The sequence below is a fragment of the Dasypus novemcinctus genome, chromosome 17 (assembly GCF_030445035.2).
Source record: "Dasypus novemcinctus isolate mDasNov1 chromosome 17, mDasNov1.1.hap2, whole genome shotgun sequence".
NCBI classification, from domain to species: domain Eukaryota; kingdom Metazoa; phylum Chordata; class Mammalia; order Cingulata; family Dasypodidae; genus Dasypus; species Dasypus novemcinctus.
In genome coordinates this window covers 62,789,841-62,813,812 of record NC_080689.1, presented here as the reverse complement: position 1 = coordinate 62,813,812, position 23,972 = coordinate 62,789,841, and the positions used below count along the sequence as shown (strand labels likewise).

The 23,972-nt window shown below is 45.7% G+C and overlaps 1 pseudogene; it reads left to right on the top strand.

The window, feature by feature from the left end:
- Window positions 1–394: 394 nt before the first annotated feature.
- LOC131273761 (factor in the germline alpha-like) lies at window positions 395–22,705 on the top strand (annotated as a pseudogene).
- The last annotated feature ends 1,267 nt before the right edge of the window (window positions 22,706–23,972 follow it).

Sequence of the window (23,972 nt, the reverse complement as noted above, 5' to 3'; positions counted from 1 at the left end):
CTGTCATATGAGTCATCAATGAATATATTTGTGTGAATGAATATATTAGGAGTAACTATACTTGTTCTGCCTTTAACACAGGATTATGAGGAACCAATGAGATTTACACAGATGAATATTTGTGTCAACTAAATGCTATGTGGTGTCAAGGTATCAACACCAGTCACTCTCATGTTTAACATGTTAGCTCAAATGAGTTTATGATTGCTTTCCTTCAGAACAGATGGCTAACACACAAGAGGCCAAAAGTTAGAGCTGAGGTTGGTGCAGGAAGAAGGAATAACAGGAAGGATGTGGCTCAAGCGACTGGGCTCCCATCTACCATATAGGAGGTCCAGGGACCCATTCCTTGGGTCTCTTGCTGAAGGCAAGCTGGTTCGTGTGGTGAGTTGGCATGAGCGGAGTCCCGGCCCAAGTAGGAGAGCAGGCCCACGTGGAGACCTGATGCAAGCAAGATGATGCAAGAAAAAGAGACACAGAGGAGAGACAGTAAAAGATGCAGCAGAACAGGGAGCTGAGGTGGTACAAGAGATTGAGCAACCCTCTCCCTTTCTGGACGGTCCCAGGATTGGTTCTTGGTGCCGACTAAAGAGAAGACAACCAGACACAGAACACACACCAATGGACACGAAAGCAGATAGGGAATGCAAACACAATGGGAGAGGGGAGAAATAAATACATAAATCTTAAAAAAAGAAAGGAAGAAGGGGTAAATTCTGGGGTTCTCTCACTGGACTCCTGATGCACACCAGCTTGCCCACTCAAGGGTTTGGCAATAAATTAGAATACTGATATTTTTGCTGTTCTCAAGGAAAACTAAGTGAATAGGTGAACTATCTCCATTCTAAGCTTCATTCCTACACAGATGGTTTCTTTTGCCTTCTGTCTGCCTACCAGAAGATAACATCAAATGTACCTAGGCCAAACAAACTTGTTTTTCTTTAAAAAAGTCATTTTTTCTTTTTTTTTTTTTTTTTACAAAAGTGGCTGATATTTACTGTGAAAAATGCAAACAATGTAAAAGATGTGATGCACAGATCATACCTCACTCCCAGACTCACTGCTCAGGAACTATGGTTTACAATTTGGTGTGTCCTCTTCTTTTTCCTTTGCCCTTCCCTTAGAGAGTGGCATGGCTGGGAGCTGGGGAGGATGTGGGGCCAAGCAGATGTCAGGGAGCCAAGGGACTGGCTGGTGTGCTTAGGAAATTGGCTATGTACAGGCACTGGGCAAATAAATCAATATATTGAGGATAATGGGGGTCAGGATTTTCACTGTTGGAGAAGGGAATTAAAAATAAGGAAAGGGGGAAGACTAGAGAGAAATCTGAGGTGTTGGGTTGGAACTGGAAATATTAATGTGCACTCATGGCTTTAAAAATAAACACATGCAAGAGATATTCGCACAGATAGATGTAGATATAAGTGTATACGTGTAAGCACACAAGCTTTCCGTTGGCTGAATCTGCCCAGTGTTTCCTCATGTTGAGACTTAGTCAGGCCTTCTTGGCAGGGATCCCATAGAAACGGTGCTGGGCTTTTCTCCGTGCATCTCATCAGGAGTTGCATGATGTTACCTGTGCCCTCACTGCTGATGCTAACCTTGATCACCTGGTCAAAGGGGTGCCTGCCAGGTGGTTTCACCCTAAACTGACTAGTTTTCCTTTTGTCATTGAGAACTATTTCATGAGGAGCAACTCCTTGGTGTGCACTGTTGACTCCCTGATGGTGGCCAAATTGGTGGCATCTATTGTGAGAGAGCACTTTCCCTTCTCCAATTCGTATCAGTATGGGCCCATGAATTTCTGAAATCAGCATAGGCCAGACACAATGAGGATTTCTTCTTCCTCTTCCTTCCTCCCTCCCTGTTGGAACATCATTTCTGCAACTTAAATAGTCCAGAAAAAGAATAATGAAAGTGGGACTATTCATAGAAAAGGGTGATGGAGCAAATGTGATTAAATAGTAGAGAGAAGTGGAGGCAGGAACTCTTTGTTATTATTCTTTCACCTTTTTCTGCAACATTTATTTGAAAATGGATTTTTAGAAAGTTGCATGTGCAGTCAATTTGTGTCTATGCATATGTGCACACGTATGTGAATTTATGCATGTGTACAGATGTCTTTTTGAATACACATGTAGAAATAGGGCTGGAATCGTCTACTATTGACTTGGTTCCCCTCGTCCCCCGCCCCCCTCCAGGTGCAGTCAAGTTCGGGAACCAGTGCCCTTAGTCAAGGCTCATGGCATTCACCGGTGGAGCTAGTTAAAGAGGGGCTCCTGCCTTAACCCTGGCGGCCCAATTCTCCCTGAGCGCGGCCTCTCCTCTGCCCAGCAGGGCAGGGGCTGCGGGGGGCGGGCCCGGCCTCGCGCTCAGCCATGGACGCTGCGCCTGAGCCGTCAGGGCCCAGCCCGGCGCCGCCGCCTTCCTGGACGCCCCGGAGGCCGAGGTGCTGCAGGACGTGCTGCGGGAGCAGTTCGGGCCGCTGCCCGGCTGGCTGCCATCTGCCGGCTCAGGCGTCTGCCCTCGGCGACTACTCGGCGACCCAGGACGTGCAGTTGGCGCTGGAGCAGCGGCGCGGGGCCAAGGCCAAGGAGCGCGGGCGTCCAGGGCAGTCACTGCTCCGCCGCCCCCGACCCCTTCCCGCGGGCGGGCTGGCCCTGCGCTCTCAGCCTCCCCGCGCGGCCTCGCTCCCCGTGGTTTTGGACCTCCTGAGGTCCGCCTCGTGCTTCTGGTTGGCGGGGGAGAGACGGTGGCTTTGGTGACCTTACAGTCCCCAGGCTGCTTTTTGGGCGCCGCACGGGTGGCCTCCTCACCGCCTGGGCTTGTGCGGGAACGGGGTCTGGGAAGCGGACAGGGGAGGCCCCAGACAGCTGTGAAAATGTGTCCCGCGTACAGGTGCTTTTAAAGAGCTCATTAGTGCATGTACTTTGAGCCTCAGTTTCCCGACCGTGTGTGGTGGTCCAGTGCTCAGGTCGCAAAGGATGCCCCCTTCCACCTTTTCCTCTACATTTCGGTCTCTAAGCAAATCCCTGGTGGTGTCCAGGGGGAGCCAGTTCTTCTAGGGCCTGTGTCCTCCAGGGGCAAGTTCATCAGAGTTCGAGGACTTTAGAGCTGGGAAAGAGGGTGGTGAGGTGTCACACTCCAGAGAAATGAGGTGCTGGTAGCCCAGGGCCTCTGGCCTGTCTGACAAAAAAATGAGGCACCTCAAGCTACGTTTCAAGTGTCATCAACTACAGATTCCTTGGCTACTAAAACATTAGCTCTGCTAGAAAAGTTTGAAGGGTTGGTGGCACAGTGCTTGAGTAGATAAGGGTGTGTCCATTTTAGTCATCAGTACCATTTACTGATGACTTTCTAAGTGTGTGATGCTTGGTGACGTATTTTTACTTGTCCATTACATTATTCACCACAAAAAGCCACAAGGTTGGTGTTCTCCACTTTGCAGATAAACAACCTGAGGCTGAGTGATTAAATACCCTACAGGCTTTATAAAGGTAGTGAATGGGGGAGGGGGTTTTCTATCTGGGTGTAGCTGACTTGGAGTTTTTAACAAAGACTTCTTAGTGCTTCTCTACTACAGTGCAGTGGGTGCCCTCTCCAGTGGGTGGGGGACAGTCAAGGGACGATGTAGACGTACCCCCTGGTTCACCCACAGTGCTGAGTTTTGCTGCTCCTTTTGCCCTGAAAGTCTCTGCCAGTGGAACTACTGCTCTTCAGAATATGCCTGCTTAGATTCGCCAGCCAGATAAAAGGGCTGTAGAAATGAGCTGCACAGCCCCTTTCCATTGTTTGGGGACGTATATGTACACATTACCTTCTCTGTGTCACTGTACCTTTTTGTTTTCTAGATAAAAATCTCAGTCGTGTTTTTGTCAAACTGAAGGCACTTGTGCCATTCCTCCCGCAAAGCAGGAAGCCTAGCAAAGTTGATGTCCTTAAAGGGGCAACTGAATACACACAAATTCTCAGTAATGTGTTGGAAGGAGCCAAAGATGCTGAAGTAAAGGCTTAAGAATTCAGAATGTCACTAGCTATCATCTAATGAGCCTTTTCTGTGTGCCTGGTACTTGATGTATACTTCCAGTTCGTGTCTGACAATTCTGTCGGGTAGTTCCAATCCCTGTTTTACAGAAGGAGCAACTAAAAATAAGACCACAGAGCTAAGAAATGTCAAGGCTGGGATTTGGATCCAGGTTTACATGAGCTTTGGTCACATTCCTAACCATCTATACACTTAGCTCTTGCCACTGTCCAGGGCACCTGGATGATAACTGCTAAATATTTAACTGAACCTTGGTATGTAGAGAGCCTGCTTTGCAAAATGAAACCCCAGGTATCACCGCTGTTATCAGGGTGGCATAGCTCAGAAGTGTCCAGAAGGCATTGGAAGGCTGGGGCTGGTTTTATGGGCTTATTCCACAGAAGGTGTGAAAATGGATCAATAAAAGGAAGAAGAGAGCCCTTAGAAGTGAGCCCCAGGGAACACCTGTTGGCTAGAGGAAGGAGGAGCCATGAGGAAGAAGCCAAGGTGGGGTAAAATATCAAGGAGAGAGAGTTTTGGCCACCATGGGAAGCTGTGAGAAGCTACAGGGGTGCTGAGGAAGCAACCAGATTCAGCATTTGTTAGTGGAGGAGTGGGCTGGGAGTCAACTTGTAGGGAGAAGGTCGAGGAAATATAATTGGTAAAGATTTGGAATCAAACAGAGAGAAGTGGTGGAATTCAAGTTCCAGTCAACCTGCAAGTCTGTTAGAAGAGGGATGAAAAGAATGGAAGCAAGAGAAAAGCCATCAGATCAAGTGAAGGTCATAGGTTTGTATTTAAAGACAGATGGGGAGAGAGAAAAAAGAGAAGAGAAATATTATGTCAAGTTAGGGCAGAAACAGCCAGGTGTACAATGTATTGCTGAATTGGTTCTTTCCTTCTGCTTGTCCCGCAGTACTGGTCAGGTGGTGATGGGAGGACTCATCCCGCGATGGGGATGGATTGTCCTATCTGCCAAAGTGAATGGTTGGGTTGTGGTGTGGTCACAGTATTTAGACTTGTGCAGGTGGCTGCCTGAGGTTTTCCTTGTGTTTTGTGCAACAGAAATGATTTATATTTTTTTCTGCTTAAAGACAGAGCAATTAAGATTTTCCTCTACCATAATATTTAGTTGTCCACTATAGAAGATCTTAAGTTTATAGTCGACTGGGTAATACTTTTCTCTCCATACCTTCAACATTGCCCTAACTACTTAAGTGAAACTTGGTCAGTTAAACATCTGAGATATATTGATTTAAATCGCCAAAGTCTCTCATATTATACTGTTTGATACCAACTATGGTTTCTAGAAACAAGACCCAGATCATCTGAGCTATAGCAACAATACTTCTGCACCCCATATATCTGTGCTTATAGAATCATCAGAAGCACCACCCTGTCTACCAGCTGTATGGTGTGCTTGAAAAACGAGGACAAGGCTCTGGGCAGAGGGTGGCAGTGGTGAGTCAGCATACACTTGTTACCAGAGCATACTGCCTACAACTGGAGTTCTCTCTCCCATCAGGAGACTGGTAAAGTGTTCCTTCTTAAAGTCATCTAGGTGTCAACGTGTATAACTTGAAGTGTGGCTATTTCCATGCTAAAACATTACAACAATTTTGTGAAAATTTACCATGCTGTTCACACCTTGCATTGGTGTGATCCATTTAAAATAGATGAAAGCACACCTATGTTATTGTTCTACTTGCTGTAGTTCATGATTTCACTTGGGGTTCACTGTGTTCCTTGGATTTTAAAAAATTCTTATTCTAGTAACATGCATATAACCTAAAACGTCTCCTTTTAAAAATTTTTATTCTTTAATTTTTAAGTTTCCTATTAATTGCATTCAAGTATGTATTTATGTCCACAATGTTGTGCTCTAATCACTACAATCACCACCATCCATTACCAAAACTTCTCATGATCCCAAAGAGAAAATGAGTACATCTTGAGCATTAACTCCTAGTATTACCTACCCCCACCCCATCCCCTGGTAAAGGATATTCTAGATTGACTGAGTTTTATTCTAATTTTTTCATATCCATGAGATCATTCAATATTCATTCGTGTCTGGCTTATTCACTCAAAATGATGTCTTCAGGGGCCATCCGTGTGTGGCATGTATCTGAATTTCCTTTTTATGGCTGAATAATCCATTGTATATGTACCCCCTTTTCTTCATCTGTGGATGGATACTTGGGTTGCTATCATCTCTGGGCAAGTGTAAATAATGCCACTATGAACACGGGTATGAAAATATCTGAGTCCCTGCTTTCATTTCTTTTGGTTATGGAACCAGAAGTGAGATTGCTGGGTCATATGGTAGCGCTGTAATTTGAGGAACTGCCAGTTGTCTTCCCCAGTGGCTGCACCGTTTTACATTCCCACCAACAGTGAATTAATTTTTTCCTGTTTTCATTCATCAATACTTTTAGTTTTCCTTTTTTCTAATAGTAGCTATTTTAATGGGTATGAAATGGTATGTCATTATGGTTTTGATTTGCATTTTCCTAATGGCTGATGTTAAATATCTCATGTGCTTTGTGATCGCTCATATATTTTCTTGGAGAAATGTCTATTCAAGTAGTTTGCCCATTTTAAAAATTGGTTGTCTTTTTTGAGTTGTAGGATTTCTTTATATATTTTATATATTAAATGCTTGTTGGATATGTGGCTTCTAAATATTTTATACCCTGACTAATTTATATTTTTAGTTTCATAATAAAGTCCTTTGTACAAAAACTAATTTTGATGAAGTTCCATTTATCTTTTAGTACTTTGGGTGTAAATTCTAAGAAACTTTCGTCTAACACAAAGTCCTGAAGATGCTTCCTTATGTTTCCTTCTAGGGGTTCTGTAGTTCTGGCTCTTATATTAGGTCTATGATCCATTTTGAGTTTTTTTTGTATATGGTATGAGGTATCGGGGTGAACTTTCATTCTCTTGCACATGGACATCCTCTTTTCCCAGAATCATTTGTTGAAGAGGCTCTTCTTTCCTCATTGACAGGACTTGGCATCCTTGTCAAATTAGTTGATCATAGATGTGAGGGTTAATTTCTGAACTGGGTTAGATTCCATAGTCTTTATTCTTGTAAATAACATGCTGCTTTGATGACTGTAGCTTTGTAATAAGTTTTAAAATTCGAAACTGTGAGTCCTCCAACTTGGTGGTTCTTCAAGATGGTTTTGTCTATTCAGGGGACTTTACGCTTGTATATAAATTTGGCAATTGGCTTTTCCATGTCTACAAAGAAGTCTGTTGAAATTGCCTGGGGTTGCCTTGAATATGTAAATTTCTTTGTGTAAAATTGACATATTAATGACATTTAGTCTTTGAATGCATGAACACAGAATGCCCTTCCATTGGCCGTCTTGGATTTTTTAGCAGTGTCTTAAAGTTTTCTGCATAAATCCTTTACATCCTCGGTTAGATATTTTTTTTTCCTTTCCCATAGATTTTTGATTTTTGTGGCTGCTATGGAATGATTGTTCATTACTAGTGTATATAATCACTACTGCCTTTTGCATATTGATCTTGCACCCTACTACTTTGCTGAATTCATTTATTGGTTCTAGCAGCTCTATGGTTCTTCTCTCCCCTGCCCCCCCCCCCAGTTTTTTTTTTTTTTTTTATATATAGGATAATGCAATCTACAAATCAGGAAAGTTAATTTTTCCTTCTCAACTTAGATGGCTTTTCTTTCTAAGGCCCAATTGCTCTAGGTAAAATTTCCAGTACAATGTTGAATTAACAGGTGGGAAAGTGGACATCCTTGTCTTGTTCCTGATCTTAGAGGGGAAAAAGCTTCCAGTCTTTCACCATTAATTATATTAGCTGTGAGTTTTTCATAGATTCCTCCTTTTGTGTCGCAGTTTCCTTCTATTCCTAATTTTGAGTGTGCTTATGAAGTAGGAGTGCTGGATTTTCCAAATGTCTTTTCTGCATCAATTAAGATGATCACTTAGCTTCCCCCCCTTTATTCTGTTAATGTGGTATATTCAATTAATTTTCTTATGTTGACCCACCCTTGCATACTTGGTAGGAATCCCACTTGGTCATGGTGTATAATTGTTTTAATATGCTGTTGGATTCAGCTTGCTAGTATTTTGAGGATTTCTGCATCAATATTAATAAGGGATATTGGTCTATAGTTTTCTCTTACAGTTTCTTTGTCTGGCTTTGATATGAGGATGATACTGGCTTCCAATGTGTTAGGGAGTGTTCCTTCCTCTTCACTTTTTTTGGAGGGGTGGGGAAGAGTTTGAGCAGGTTTGGTGTTCATTGTTCTGGAACACTGGTAAAATTCCCCTGAAGCCACCTGCTCCTAGGCTCTTCTTTGTGAGACACTTACTGATCCGATTTCTTTACTAGTTATTGGTTCACTGCTATCTATTTCTTCTTGAGTCAGTGTTGGTAGTTTGTGTTCTAGGACTTTGTTCATTTCATCTAGGTATTACTATTCATTTCTGTGGGCTAGTGGTATTTTTTCATTTCAGATTTTCTTCCCCTCTTTCCCTCTTTCCACCCCTTTCTGCCCCCTTGCCCTCCCCCTTATAGATAAATGTTTTTTTTGGGTTTTTTTTTCAGATAACCAACTTCTGGTTGATTTCTATTTAATTCTCATATACTCCACTCTAATGTCTATTTCCTTCCTTCTCCTTGTTTTGAGATTAGTTGTTTTTCTAGATCTCGAGTTTGAGGTAAGTTCTCTGATTTAAGACCATTCTTCATATTTAAGCATTTAGAGCTAAAGATTTCCCTCAGCCCTGCCTTTGCATCCCTTAAGTTTTTGTATGTCGTGCGTTCTCTTTCATTCACATCAAAATACTTCCTAACTTTCCTTGTGACTTCTTTTTTAACCCATTGGTTTTTAATTTCTACATTTGTGAATTTGCCATTTCTTCCTCGGATATTTCTAGTATCATTCCATTATGTTCACAGAAGATACCTTGTATGACTTGAATATTTTTGAATGAGACTTCTTTTATGACCTAAGACATGGCCTGCCCTGGAGAATAATCCATTTGTATTTGAGAAGAATGTATATTCTGATGTTGGATGAAGTGTTCTCTGTATCTGTGTTAGGTCTAGTTGGTTGAGAGTATAGTTCAATTCTTCTATTTCCTTATTGGTCTTCCATCTAGATGTTCTAGACATTATTGAAAGTGGTATATTGAAATTTCCTAATGTAGAATTGCTTATTTTGTTTATTTCTCCCTTCAAATCTGTCAAAATTTGCTGAATATATTTTAGGAGTCTGCTGCTAAGTGTATGTATGTATTTATACCTGTCTAGTTGCGTTGACCCCTTTACCAGTATCTAATGGCCATCTTTGTCCCTCATAACTGCTTTTGACTTAAGGTCTATTTTATGTTATTAGTATAGTTATACCAGCTCTGTTTTTTTTGTTTTTTGGTTTTTGGTTTTTTTTTGAGGTATCAGAGATTGAACCCAGGATCTTGTATGTGGGAAGCCGATGTTCAACCAGTGAGCTTCATTGGCTGTCCTGAGTTGACTTTTTGTTTTGCTAGAGTTTTAGTTTGTTTTAAGAGGTACTGGGTACTGAACCTGGGGCCTCCCATGTGGAAAGCAGGTGGTCAACCACTTGAATCACGGATATTTTCCTCCCTCCCCCTTTTTTTATATTACTACTTTCATGGCATATTTTTTCCTCTGTCACTTTACTTTTAACCTACTCATGAGTTTTGAATTTAAGATGAGTCTTTTGTAGCTATCATATAGTTAGGTAATACTTTATCCACTTTTGCCAATCTGCCTTTTGACTGGGGAGTTGAATCTACTTACATTTAAAGTAACTGCTGATAATGCAGAACTTTCTTTTACCATTTTCCTATTTTGAATTTGCAAGTTTTATATATATATACTTTTTTGACCCTCAATTCTTTTAATTCCTACTCTCATATTTGGCTTTTGGTACTACGCCATTTTGAAAAACATTTCTTTGAAGATATTTTCCATGTGCTTACTTGGTGATTACCTGTGGAGCTGAAATTTAGCATCTTAACCCTATCAATCATTTAATTTGGTACCTACTTCAATAACATCCGCATGTACCATTCCTGTATCTATCTTCTAGATCGCTGTCCTTACTGTTTTTTAAAGATTTATTAATTTATGTATTTCTGTCCCCTTCCCCCATCCCCCACCCCAGTTGTCTGTTCTCTGTGTCTATTTGCAGTGTCTTCTTCTTTGTCCGCTTCTGTTATTGTCAGTGGCATGGGAATCTGTTTCTTTTTGTAGAGTCATCTTGTGTCAGCTCTCCATGTGGGCGGTGCCATTCTTAGGCTCCACTTACTTTTGTGATGGGTGTCTCTCCTTACAGGGCACACTCCTTGCGCATCGGGCTCCCCTACACGGGACACCCCTGCATGGCACAGCACTCCTTGCGTGCATCAGCACTGCGCATGGGCCACCTCCACATGGGTCAAGGAGGCCTGGGGTTTGAACCGTGAACCTCCCATGTGGTAGGAGGATGCCATGACCACTGGGCCAAGTCCACTTCCCACTCTGTCCTTATTAATTTGCATTTTAGCTGCCGCGGTAAATTTAGAGTTGCCTACCATAAAATACAACACTACTGGAGTAACTGCCCCTATGCTTACCTCTACCAGGAGTCTCTATTTCTCTATGCCGCTTTGAACCACTGTCTAATGTCCTTCCCTTTTACTCTAAATAGCTCCCTTTAGCATTGCCTGTAGGACAGGTCTAGTGGGGGTGAATTCCCTCAGCTTTTGTTTATCTGGAAATGTCTTATTTTCTCCCTCATTTTTGAATATAAAATTCTTGGTTGGCATTTGTCATCTTGCAGCCCGCTAAGTATTTCAACAGTTTGATCAGGATTTGACAGGGTGTATTTCTTCCACTTGATCCTGCTTGGTGTTCTCTGAGCTTGTTGGATGTTCATATTAACATCTCTTGCTGAGCTTAGGAAGTTGTTGTTTCTTTGAACATTCCTTCTCCCCTCTTCTGCTGGGACCCCCAGAATGCAAATATTGGTATGCCTGATGGTATCCCAGAGGTCTCTTGGACTATTTTATTTTGAATTCTTCTCCACCTGACTCACTTGTCTTGTGTTTAGGTTCAGTGATTCATTCTTCAGCCAGCTCTGATCTGCTGCTGAAAGCCTCCTGGGAATTTTTCATATTCATTATTGTGGTCTTCAGCAGTTCTGTTTGGTTCCTTTTTAAAATTTCTGGCTCTTTGAGATTCCCATGCTCATTTTTTTTTAAATCCCTGAAAACCTTTCATTCCTTCCTTCCCCCCCCCCCCCCCCCCAGCCAACTTCATCTCCTTGAGCAAACTGAAGATCACTTTAAGTCTGTCTAGTACATCCACAGTCAGGTCACCTTCATTGTCTTCTGGATTTGTATCTCTTTTCTTTGAATGGATCATTGTTTCCAGTTTCTTTGATTTCTCGTGGCATACTATACATACTCATATATTAATGTTAGCTCAGTCTTATTCCTTGACCTGTTTCTTGAGTTTCTATCCAGCTCATGATAGGACAGGTTTTCTTGTGTGTCAGGAGCTAAGAAAACCAAATAAACCTTAGCAGAAACCCTTTCAGCAGTTTGCAAACTGGATATGCATTGGCTGGACTCTCTGCAGGGGTGAGTCTTCTTATCAGGGAGGTCAGCCCGTGGTGAATGCAAAGTGCAGGGGCCTCCCTGTCTCTTCTGGCCTGTGTCTTGTGCTGGGCTTGTGCTTGCTAGTGGTGTTAGGGGTTCCCTGTTTATGGAGTTTGAAAACTCCCTGTCCTCTACTTCTCAGGCCACAGACATCCTCCCTCTCCCTGGTGTTCCCCTGCAGGGGGTAAAGCAGGCCAGCCTTGGCAGCCTTTGCCCCAGCCACTGGCCTCCATTGTTTCTCTCACTGCCTTAGTAGTCTCCAGTTGCTTTTCCCTGGGGGGCACATTCTGGGAAGAGGTAGGGAAACACCAGAGAGGAATTTCCTAATTTAGTCTTTCCCAGCTGGAGCAAGGTCAGGGCCCCTGGAAGGGAGCACTGGCTGGCTCCAAACTGCCCTGAGGGGGCAGCCAGGTTGGGTGCCTTCAGCTGCTTCTATGGCTCCCCAAAGCTGTGCTTTCTTGACTTCGCATTTGCCTACCAAATGCATCCCCTCCACTGTCTTCCCGCAGCTCTGAAGAAGTATGTCGTCTTTCAAGTCTCTTTTACTGCTTCTGTCCAACGTGGGTTAGAACATTGGCAGCTCTCAGCACTGGATGCCCAGCAGTTTGAAGTAGCTAATCCAAAGGAGCATTTCTTTTTTGTTTTTAAAGATTTATTTATTTATTTCTCTCCCCATCCCCCTCCCCGACCCCGGTTGTCTGTTCTCTGTGTCTGTTTGCTGCGTCTTCTTTGTCCGCTTCTGTTGTTGTCAGAGGCAAGGAAATCTGTGTTTCTTTTTCTTGCGTCATCTTGTGTGTTCTCCGTGTGTGCGGCAGCATTCCTGGGCAGGCTGCACTTTCTTTCGCACTGGGCGGCTCTCCTTACAGGGCGCACTCCTTGCACATGAGGCTCCCCTATGCGGGGAACAATCGGTGTTGCAGGGCACCCCTTTCGCGCATCAGCACTGTGCATGGGACAGCTCCACACGGGTCAAGGAGGCCTAGGTTTGAACTGCGGACCTCCCATGTGGTAGATGGATGCCCTAAACACTGGGCCAAGTCCACCGCCCTCCAAAGGAGCATTTGGTCCATTCTCTTCCTCCCAACCCCTGGATCTTTGAACTAGCTTTTGTCCCCTTCTGGCACCAACAAATTATGCCAAGGGCTGGACCCCGCTGTTGCCTGCCACGAGATTGGGGGTTGGGTAGTTGTAACAGCTGTGCTGTAAATGTGATTCTCTGGCATTTATTTCCATGTACCAGAATTTTCTCCCTATTGTTCCGTAGATGCTGTATGGTATTCTACTGGACTCCAGAGTTTTGAAATAGTTGATTGAGACAGTTACTTTCTAATAGTTCCCAGAAGCTTCCTGCTTCGCCATCTTCCCACAATTCTCTGGCTGACCTTTATTTGACTAAAGGTTCCTGGCTCTGGTTAGAGTCCTGTCCAGCTTATCCAAAGGGGGTGGCTATGTAAGGTTTTCAGGATCCTGGTCAGATACCCTAACTGGAGACCCAGTGCCAGCTGATATGACACATTGGACTGAATGCTGGTGTGCAGAAGGGCCTAAGATTTGGGAGGCAGTTTGCAGAGTAGTTTCCTCTTCCTGTCATTGGAGAGGATCTGGGAAGTAGAATCCTGGTGCTGGCAAGGATGGGAATTTATTTTGGGAGGCTGGGGGTAAAAACAGGTAGTACAAAATCAACATCCCTGGAATGCAAAGTCCTTAAAGTATATTAGAATTTACTGATGGCAGGGATAGAGATTGACTTGTGTGGCCAGAGCAGGTTCACTTGGCAATTGAATTGGCAAGGATGTGTCCTGATAGAGGGACTAGAGCTGTGTGTAACCACAGCATGTGGTTTTGCTAGAGATGGGAATTTAAAAAAGTCCAGGAGAGGCTCATGTAGAACTGGTGGAGTTTCAGGATGGAGCCTTTTGCCATGTAGGGGTTGGGTATTGCTGGGTGGTAAAGGTGTTTGCTGCCTCACTTTGTTTTTCTTTGTTGTGCAGGGCTATGACATGGGTATTTCTCATCATTCAAGAGTGTGAATCTTTTGTTCAGAATTGTCTGTGATATTGCTGAGGCTGTGTCTCTGGAAAAGGGACACGTGGGAAGTGGATGTGGCCCAGGCAACTGAGCTCCTGCCTACCACATGGGAGGTCTGTAGTTCACTGCAGAATACCAGGAATTGGTGTGATGGATAGGCGGGGCTGGCTGACATAACAAGATGATGCAACAAGAGATATAAGAAGAAAAAAACATAACAAAAGACACAACAAAATCTTGGAGCAGAGGTTCCCTTTGCCTCTAAGAAAATGAGCAAGATAACAAGATGACGTGACTGGTGGGCACAGCAAGCTGATGCAATGAGATGATGCAACAAGATACACAAGAAGAAAAAACATTAAGAGAGACAAAGCAGGGAATGGAGGTGGCTCAAGAGAGTAGGCACTGCCTTCCCATACCGGAAGTCCCGGGTTCAGTTCCTGTGTGCCTTCTAAAGACACAGCACACAACAAGTGCAAACAGTGTGGGAGTGGGGAGAAATAAATCTCAACAAAAATAAATAAATAAAACCTATTAGTTTTGGAGTGAGATGCCATGAGAGCTGGGGGGCACATATGGGTGAAGACCATGTGTGGGGCCTGGATAAGGCAGAGTCAAAGATTGAAGGGTTGGCATGTCACAGGAGCTTCCTTGGAAAGCTGCTGAGAGAAGGCTGCTCTGAGAGAAGGGTGCTGGAGTCCCACTAACCCCCTCCTCAGGTTGTGATCATCGGTGCATAAAACTGATCACTTGGGAAACTTCCTTTAACATTTTAAGCTCTGAAATGAGATGGCCTAGATAGTTGGGATAAACTTATTAGCACCCTGGAAATACCCCAAAGCCTTCTTGTCTCTAATTTTCCCCAGGTAGGAGCTACTTGTGACAGGAGAATTTCCCCACTGAAGCTGCCCTAGGCTTCTGCTTGGGGAGTGTCTCATCTGCTCCAGCGTTCCCTCAGGGCAGGGCTTCTTAACAAGGGGCCTGAGAACTTGAACCTCAAACCTTCCTGTGGGGATATGTCAGTGTGGGTGTGATATATTTATTAAATAGTACACAGTATAGTGTGGACTTCGTAAGGGGTCTGTGGTTTTCACCTGACTAGCAAAGGGGTCCATGGAACAGGAAAAGTTAAGAATCTCTGACCATGGGAGGCTCACAGGGCATATTCTGAGGAGTTTGGGTAGAAGAGTACTCCAAACTGAATTTTGTTTTGATGGAGATGTTCTCTGGCTTGTCAGAGTCCCCACCCACCCCTTATTGTATCTCACTAGCCCATTCGACTTGTTCAGATGTCTATCTCTATAGCCCTGGATGAAGGACGTTAGGGCTCAGAGGGAAGGCTATTCCAGTGGTTCATTGAGCTCTGAGACTTGACTGTTTTTCAATCCTTGGGGGTGGTTTAAGGGCTGGTGCTGGGGTGGTATGTGCTCTGGAAGTTGTCTGGCAGTTTGAAAAGGTGAGGGATCCAGAGCAGGTAGATGGGATGGAAGTAACCTTGGAGTGATGCCCCTTCCAATGGTGGATTCTCCAGGCTGGGGCCACTGAGCAAGCGATGAAACCAGACACCCAAGGGAGACTCTTAAGGCTGAATCTGACTGAGATAAGAAAATGTCAGAGGGAACACAGGCTTCTATCTCTTGAACCTGAGAGGGAGATTCCCTTTGTTGGAACTCATTTTTCTATGGGGAAAAATTGAAATCATTGTGGAGTCTGTTTATGGTATGAAGTCTGGCATGTTGGACAAGAACTCTCACTGGTGTGTGCTGCCCAAGCTTGTCAGTGAGCTGAGCATAATTCAAAAGAGCCAAAAATTCTATTTCTGACATCCTGGGCCTGGTGGTTAAGTTGACTGAAGTTAGTCCTCATCCATCCTAGTGGCTTCTAGAGGAAATGTTTCTAGGAGACACTAGGAGAGGCTTTATAAAAGGCATGTCTCATTTGGTATAGCTGTGGTGTCCAGGACAGATCAGGGACAAAATGGCTCCATGGACCATGTTAATGGCAGATCTTTTAATGAGAGGAGAAGGGGTTTATAAAAAGTGGGTTCTTTTAGGAACTCTTCTGGTCTTCTTTGTATCACTTCCTTTCTCTTTGGAAAGATTTTCCCTTTTTTTTTTTTTTAAATAAAAGGTTTATTTATTTTATTTTATTTCTCTCCCCCTATCCTGTTGTCTGCTCTCTGTGTCCATTTGCTATATGTTCTTCTGTGTCCGCTTGTATTCTTGTCAGCGGCACCGGGAACCTCTGTCTCTCTTTGTTCTGTCATCTTGCTGCATCAGATCTCCATGTGTGCAGGGCCACACCTGGGCGGGCTGCGCTTTCTTTGCATAGGGCAGCTCTCTTTATGGTTTGCACTCCTTGTGGGCATCAGCACTGCACATGGGCCAGTTCACCACAAGGTTAGGAGGCCCGGGGTTTGAACCCTGGACCGCCTATGTGGTAGGTGGACGCTCTATCCTTTGAGCCAAATATTCTTCCCACTTTTCCCTTTTGGAATGTGTCCTTCAGGCAAATCAGGTGTGGAAGACAGGCCTGGGGCATCTGCTTTGTTGGGGAGACTTGGGGGAAGAGGAACCAAGTGGCAGAGTCCCCCAGCATTGTGAGATCTGGACCGGGACCTCAGGAAGAGACTAAGGCTCTATCAGGCTTGGTGGCCAAATGCCTACTTGTTATGAGGGGTTTGGGGAAGGATCATTTGTGAGACTTTCCCTCTGGATGTGCGAAGGCCTGGATGTGGCCACAATGCCTGGTTTTGGTGTCTGGTTCCTGCTGGACTTTCATGCACCCAAAGCAGGATTGTCAGCTATGAACATGACTTAGATGGGAAGAAATGTAACTTTATTTTCTGTACCATCCTCAGCTTGTCAATGAGTTCCCTAATAAACCCTCATAATTCAGATGATAAGAACCTCTATCTTGCCCCTTTAAGGCCCATCATCTTTGAGTAAATAAAGAACCATGTTCAGGATTTAAACTCGATGTCTGAATCCTTGTGGGGGTTCTTTGCCTCTTAAGCATCCTCTCTCTTTCCTCACTCCAGTGATGAGTATTTGTACACGGAGGCTGGAATGAGAGTCAGTGATGTGTTGGGTAGAGGATGTGGTCATCATGTTACACCTTTGAACCACTTTATTCTGCCAAACTACCCTCAGTGTAAACTAGTGGACTAGAAAATTTGAGTTAAAGCATTTGACTGTTATCAGTGAGTTTCTTCATGGTTTCAATATCTGAACTGCCTGATTATGATTTGAGTGACTGTCCTTTTAGTCATGGATTCACTTTTCAAGTTGAAATTTCAGAAAATTGAGAAGACTCAGTGATCTTACCACCCTGGTAGAACCACTGATGGAAATATGCTAAATGTTGGTTTTTTCCCTATACAACAGAATTAAGTTTTCTTAGGGTACATAACATTGTGTCCTGTTTTCTTTTATCATTGGCATGTTCAGAGGCTACTTATGTAACCTCGCTAACAAATTTTAGAAGTCCACCAAATAGACAGTTCTCTGCCATTCAAACTGGCCTGTTTTCTTCTCAAACATGGCAAATAACTTGACATGTTTAGCTCTTACTCCATGTGTACTTTTGTTTTTCAGGATAGATCCTGAGAAGTGGAACTCCTGAGTCGTGGAGTGTAGGTACGCCCTATGACTTGATGTACGATACCACCTTCTAATACCAAAAGGCTCCTGACCTCCTCACATCCTAGCCAGCAGCGGGATATATTAAAGTGATGGGACTTTAATGGGTACAGAATGGTAACAGAAATGCTGAAAGACTTGCACAAGGTCATATATAAAGTGGCAATTTCTTTCATAACACCTACCCCCTGTTTAAATTTCCAAATGCATCATCTGTGGCAATACCTACAGTTGCCTTAAATTTAACATTCCCTCCAGCCTTACCTGTAATGCGGGATTTTTGGTTTTCTATCTATTGGATTTGGGGCCTTTGTCTTCATGGGGGCAGTGAATAGAAACAGAAAAGAATGGAAGAAGGATTGGTGAGAGGCCAATTTTCTTCATTAGAGAAGAAATGGTGCTGTCCACGGAAGAAAGGAAGGGAGTAGGAAGGCTAGGGGTTCCTGATGGTATAAGACTAAGTTGGATGAAGACTTGCAAAACTTCTCAAGGTGTTGAAAGTGGGAGTTCTTTTGATCATGGGACTGTGTGTCACTGGGTCTCAGGGCAAGGACAAGGAGGCCCCTACTGATGTCATATGCCCTAAGTGGGATCTGTGGAATGAGACCAGTCTGCTGGTTCTAGGCTACTGAGGGCACTGGGGAACTAAGAGAACCAGAGTCCTGGGAACAAAATGCTCTGGTCTTTTGTTCGGAGGCATTAGCCCTAAGGCTCAACACTGACTCCAAGAGTAACAACTCTGGAATAGTAAGTCCTGCTGGGCAAGTCATCACTGGAAAAGTCTCCTTTCTGAAACCTTCCTGTAGCTTCCAAAGGACTGGGAAGGAGGAACTAATAATGACTTAGCCTAGATCCCACTCCCAATGCCATGAGAGACTTTTGTGTCTTGAAGGCTGAATACAGTTCTAGCTGTAGCCCTTGACATTTAGAGCTTCCATGAGGGTGACAATTGGGATCTGGGGGTCCTTACTCCTGCTCCCCTGTCCCTGAGCCTGTTGGTTTTTCTCTGATATGGCTGGAGTTATAGTTGCCCATTGTCTCACTTTAATCAGTAATTGGACCATAAGTACTTGGGGTACCACTTTATTTGCATGACAACCCTGGGGTGTAGGATAGGAGGAGGGCATGCATTGTTACCCCTTTCTCCTTATGCCATAAAGTCACGGGGACTGAGTCTGGAGCTCCAGGCTCTGGACTTTCTGTTCTTTCCACAGGCCTCACCACAGAGTTGGTTGAATGTTCATTTATCGGGAGGGTGGTGTCTCTAGGACATCTAGACTTAGAATTAGCCACTGTCTGGTTTGAAAGCACTGTCTTGCCTCTTATTAGAGAAGTTGTAGGCTTACATCCTGCTGAAGAGTTCCCATATACTACCCCCCATTAACACTTCTAGCCTTCTTAACCTTCAATTGAGTTCCCTCAAATGCAGACTCTGAGACAGAGCTTTAAGTAGTAGTTATTACGTGAAGCACCAACAGGGCAGAGGGAGGAAAAACCCGTCAAAGATGTATACCTGAGCAGGCTACTGCTGTGGGCAACTCTGGGAGGCACTGTGGAACGTGCCCCAGCGTTGTCCCCTCAGCACTCAGGGATGAGGAAGCCAGGTGTGTACTAAGCCTGACCGTCATTGAACTTGGCCAGATCCAGGGCATGTGGCTTCCTCCAGCACTTCCAGCCTGCTCTGGGGGAAGGCCAGCCAGAGTAGGGCCTTGTCACCCTCAGATCTAGGCAAGATTAGCTACTACTTTGAAATCAATCACAATCTTAGCAGCTTAAAACAATGTGATTTATCTCAGCTGCTGTGGGTTAGGAGTCCGTTTGATCAGTCTAGCTACATCCTCTGTTCTGAGATCTGTCACAAGGCAAAATTCAAGGTGTCAGTCTTAGCTGGGGTCTCGTCTAAAGGGGTGACTGGAGTTGTAAATGGGAAAACTCACTTCCTCTGGGACTCTGTGGCTGAGGGCCTCTGATTCCAGCTGTCTGATGGCTGGAAATCACCCTCTGTTCCTTGCCACATCGGCCTTTCCAATATGACCACTGGACTAACCAAGGCATACAAGCCAACGGGCTCTAGAGTGTGACAGGATGATGAATTTTATGTAACCTACACAGAATTGACATCCCATTCCCTCTGCTACATTCTATGGGTTAGAAGCAAGTCACAGGTCCTGCTGGCATCTCGGGAGGGATTCTGTAAGGATGTGAAGGCCAGGAGGTGGGGGTCACTGAGCCACCTTAGAAACCACCTAGCATTCATGCTGCTTGAGTTTCCCATACTTCCACCTGCTCTCCAGAGATGACTGCTGGCTAGAAGCACTTGTTACAAAGACTTGGAGGTTTAAAATCTTGCAAATCAGTCTACTGTAACACTAAAATCCTGACCTGGTCCTTGGTGGCTAGCCAAATGTGAATTTTGGGGTCTGACATTGAGTCTCCTGTGCTTTGCTGTCCCTCGTTGAAGGCCAGGCCTCTCACACTTTCTGCTGTAGGAGCTGTGAATCTTCATGGTCTCACGGGGATAGACTATGGGGCCAAATACTTAATGGTTCTCATTGAATTTCAAGGTGAGTTGGATTTGGGTGGGTGGGTGGAAGGGTATGAGATCTTCAGGAAGAATTTCTGACAGGTTATTCATGTGGAAACTAACATAAAGAAGAAAGAAGTCTTGTTTCTTGTCTGACACTTGAAAAACTCCTAAGGACACGGACTTGTGCCACTTACTCAGCACCTGTAATCAGGTGGTGTCTGGGAGGAGCTGGACACTTTAAAACTTTGCACCATTTCATATAACACTTCCCATCTGAACCACTTCTGCGTATATAACTTGCAGTTAGTAACTGCACAGTGTGCTGCTGCCACCACCATCCATTGCCAGAACTTTCCTCCCCCTAACCAGCAGCTGTGTGCTAGGGATTAGCAACCCATTCCCCACTCCCGCCTCTGGTAGCCTGTCATTGTTCCATGTGAATGTGTAGTCTAGTTATTTTGGTAGTGACTGTACAGTATGTCCTCTAGTGTCTGGCTTGTTTTACTCAGCATGTCTTTGGTGTTCACACATTTTATGGTATGTATCAGAGCTTCATTTGGATGTACCTTTTTTTTTTTTTTTTTAAGACTTTTCCCCACCCCTCCCTGGTGTTTCTGCTGTCTGTTTCCACTCGCTGTGTGATTTTTCTGTATCTATTTCTCTTTGTTCTCTTCTCGTCTTTCTCTAGGATTCAGAAGGATTCGATCCTGGGGACCTGTGCTGTGGAGAGAGGTTCCCTGTCAATTGTGCCACCTCAGTACCTGGTCTCTGCTGCGCTTTACTTTGACACTCCCTTTGATCTTTCTCTTGTTGCATCATCTTGCTGCGAGACCCAGTGGCATGTGCACATGGCTGACTGCAGGCACGCTTTCTCTTTTCACCAGGAGGTCCCAGGGGGTGACCTGGGTCCTCCCCTATGGTAGGCAGGGGTCTTATCACTGGAGCCACATTGGCCTCACTGGATGCCCATTTTTTTAGACCTGGTTCGCTTAGAGGACAGTCAGTCCCTCCCCCACCTCCCTTTTTTTTTTTCTTATTTTCCTTTTCAGAAAAGTACAGTGTGGCCAGTGTGTTATTAGTTGCTTTTTTTAAAAAATCACATTTAATAAAATTTTAGGGTAGCAACCTTAAATCTGAAACACAGCAGCATGTAGAAATGGGATAACCTAGAGCAGCTTTGCTCTTGTCTCTGGGAGGCCATGCCATGGAATGCTCTGGAACCAGGGCCCCTGAGTGGAATCCTGGCTGGGCCACCCACTAGTGTGACCTTGGGCGAGTTACCAAACCTCTGTCCACAGATTCTTCACCTGAAAAATGGGAATAATAGTACCACCCTCAGAGCTCTTGTGTGGGTTAAATGAGTAGAAATGCCGGGAAAGCCTCAGAATAATGCCAGGAGCCACCAGCGGCTTGTGACTTGAGACCTGCATGCACCAGGGAGGGCATCTGAAGGCGTGTGGCCATGCAGCCTCAGACCCGGTATTTCTGGACTAAATGAAAACTCCTCATTCTAGGGTCTCATTTTGTGATTGGTCTTCACTTACCTGTGATGCCAGAGCCCTGCCTTCCCCTTGTTGTTGCTCGCTGGAACTAACAGAGCCACAGCCCCCCAAAGTGTCTGACACGTCACCTCCTAGCTTTGCACAGACGGGCTCCTCAGGGGGGAGCCGAGTTTGTCCTGACTCTTCTAGCAGGTTTTGACAGCAGAATGGACAAGGGCTTGTGAACTCAGTGCTTCTGGAGAAGGAATGGGAATGAGTGGGAAGCCCTGGGTGGTGGGAGAAGGTGCAGGAGTGGACGTGAGGACGCTAGAGCAGGAAGGAGCTTTCCCCTGGCACTGGCCAGGGACTGCCTGCTGGTGGTTCTGGGGCCCTTGTGGTGGGTTCTCTTGGTCAGTGTGCAAAGGGGTCACGTGGGCTGCTTGTTTCCAAACTTCAGTTCCTGGGCTCACCTCCAGAGACTGAGCTCGGGCAGGCCCCATGGTGGGGTCTGAGGGCTGTGGTGGTTCAGATCCTTGGGGGGCGACGATTTGGGGGCCGTGACGGGGGCTTGCCCTGCAGACACAGCCTTCCAGCCACTTAGAGAAATGCTGACTGAGGGGAATATGAGGAGCTGGTAGAGGGCCTGGGGGCCTAACACCCAAGGTACCCACTGATGTCCTGCTCCTCGAGGGCACTCTTGAGAAACACTGCCAGCAAGTATTAGACCCCGAAGCTGCCTTTTTAGGTATACTATCATTTTCCGGTTGAAGATGAGACCCAGAGAGGTCCTGACTTTATCAAGGTCACACAGCGAATTAATGGCAGGACTCAGACTGCAACCAGGTGTCCTGGCTCCGCATCCAGTTTCCTCCTCACTACACACCTTTTTCTGAGGAGTGGGAGGTCAGCGAGGATGAAGGGGTGAGGCGAGTTAGTAACTAGAATTTAGGGAGCTGGACAAGTCCCATAACCCCAGAGGGCTCAGCAAGACAAAGAGTTTTGTCCTAGTTGGAAATGGAATCAGAATTAGTATAGGGGTAATCTTGGCTTTGAACTTAAATTGTCCAATAGTTCCTATAAAAATCACTAACAGCGTTACTTCTAAGCCCAGGATGTACCTACTTCCTGGACAAAAACCTTCTAAGTGAGGCTTCAGTTTTCACCCAGGGAGGATTCAGATTTCCCCCTGGTAAGTTGCTGCTATTAGCTCTCGGCTGCTGTGAGGGGCTCCCTAGTGGGTGAAGGTGGGCGTGAGAGCAGGGGAGCTGCCCGCGGGGGCCCGGGACTGCGGCAGCGCGGGGCAGGCACTGCAGCCCCCGCCCTCCCGGCGCCCGCCCCGCGGCCGCTAGAGGGGGCTGTGCGGGCGCCGGGGCGCGGGCTGTCGTCAGCGGGCACAGGGAGGAGCGCGTTTCCTCGCAGCCCAGGGTGGGAGATGGATTTAGTTCTGATGGCAGCGCTGTAAGGGAGGCGCGGAAAGGAAAACTTTGTTAAGGAGCAGCAGCCTCGGTTGTCTGTGATCCCCACTGACCCGAAGAAGCAGGGAATGGCTGGGGGATTTCAGGCAGATGTGGGTAGAGAAACCCTTTCAGCCGCTCTGACCAGCGCGGGACTGCAGGAGGGGTAGGAAATATCGTCCTGCAGGTTAGCTGGGTGCATTTATTCAGCTGACTTAGAGGAGAATCCTACAGGGAAGACCAGAGATGGATGCGATGCCGCGCAGGAGGTAAGACCCTTAGGCTTGCCTTGGTTTTGTTAATTTTCATGGAATTCTCGAGCCTTCCGGCATCCCTCCCCTTCCCAGAGCTGCTGGGTCCAGACAGAGGAGTGCCCTCTCTGATTTTGTTTGCATCCGCGCTGCAGCCCTTCCCAGCGAAAGGGTATGTGTTTCACACCTACTGATTTCTGCTCATGTAACATTGGAGGTTTTTCAGAAATCAGGGCTGCCAGGCGCTGGTCTCCTCTTGGGGGGCCGTGGGCCGGTTTGTCTGGAGAACGACGTCTGCCTGGTGGGGCTTTCCTCTGGGTCCCTGCCTTCCTGCTTGGCCTCCGCCCTGGGCGCGCTCCCTTGGGGCCCAGGGGGCACCGCAGAGCGGTTGCAGCTGCAGGTGAGCAGGTGCCCGGTCTGCAGCCACCAGCATTTTGATAAAGCAACTAGCAGGTGACCAGTCCCCGGTCGATTTGGATTTTTGTGCAACTCAACCACTTTGGAGGGAAACAAAAAACCCCACGGTCCCTGAGGAGGTCTTGACAGTCTATTGATCTTACCTTCTGTCTCCTTTCCTCAGTTTCCCTGCCTCCCTCCCCTCCTCCACCCAGGGAGGCAGCGGGGAGTCCGGGTCCACGTCTGCTGGTTTTAATATCCAGACCTCAGTACCTGGTGTTGGGGTGGGGGCAGGAGGGGGATGGGAAGGGCAGGCAGCTTTAGGGTGCTCAGCAGGCGCTCTGCTCTGGCCTACCGTCTTGCCTTTTTTCTTCTTGCCCCTAATCTCCATCCCCTAAAAATGAAAAAACTCCAGCCCACACCCTATCCAATTCTTCCAAAAACTCTCATTTATGTACAACATATGAGTATTGGTCATGTGTTTCTTTACACCCACTCCTCCCTCCTCTTCCAGT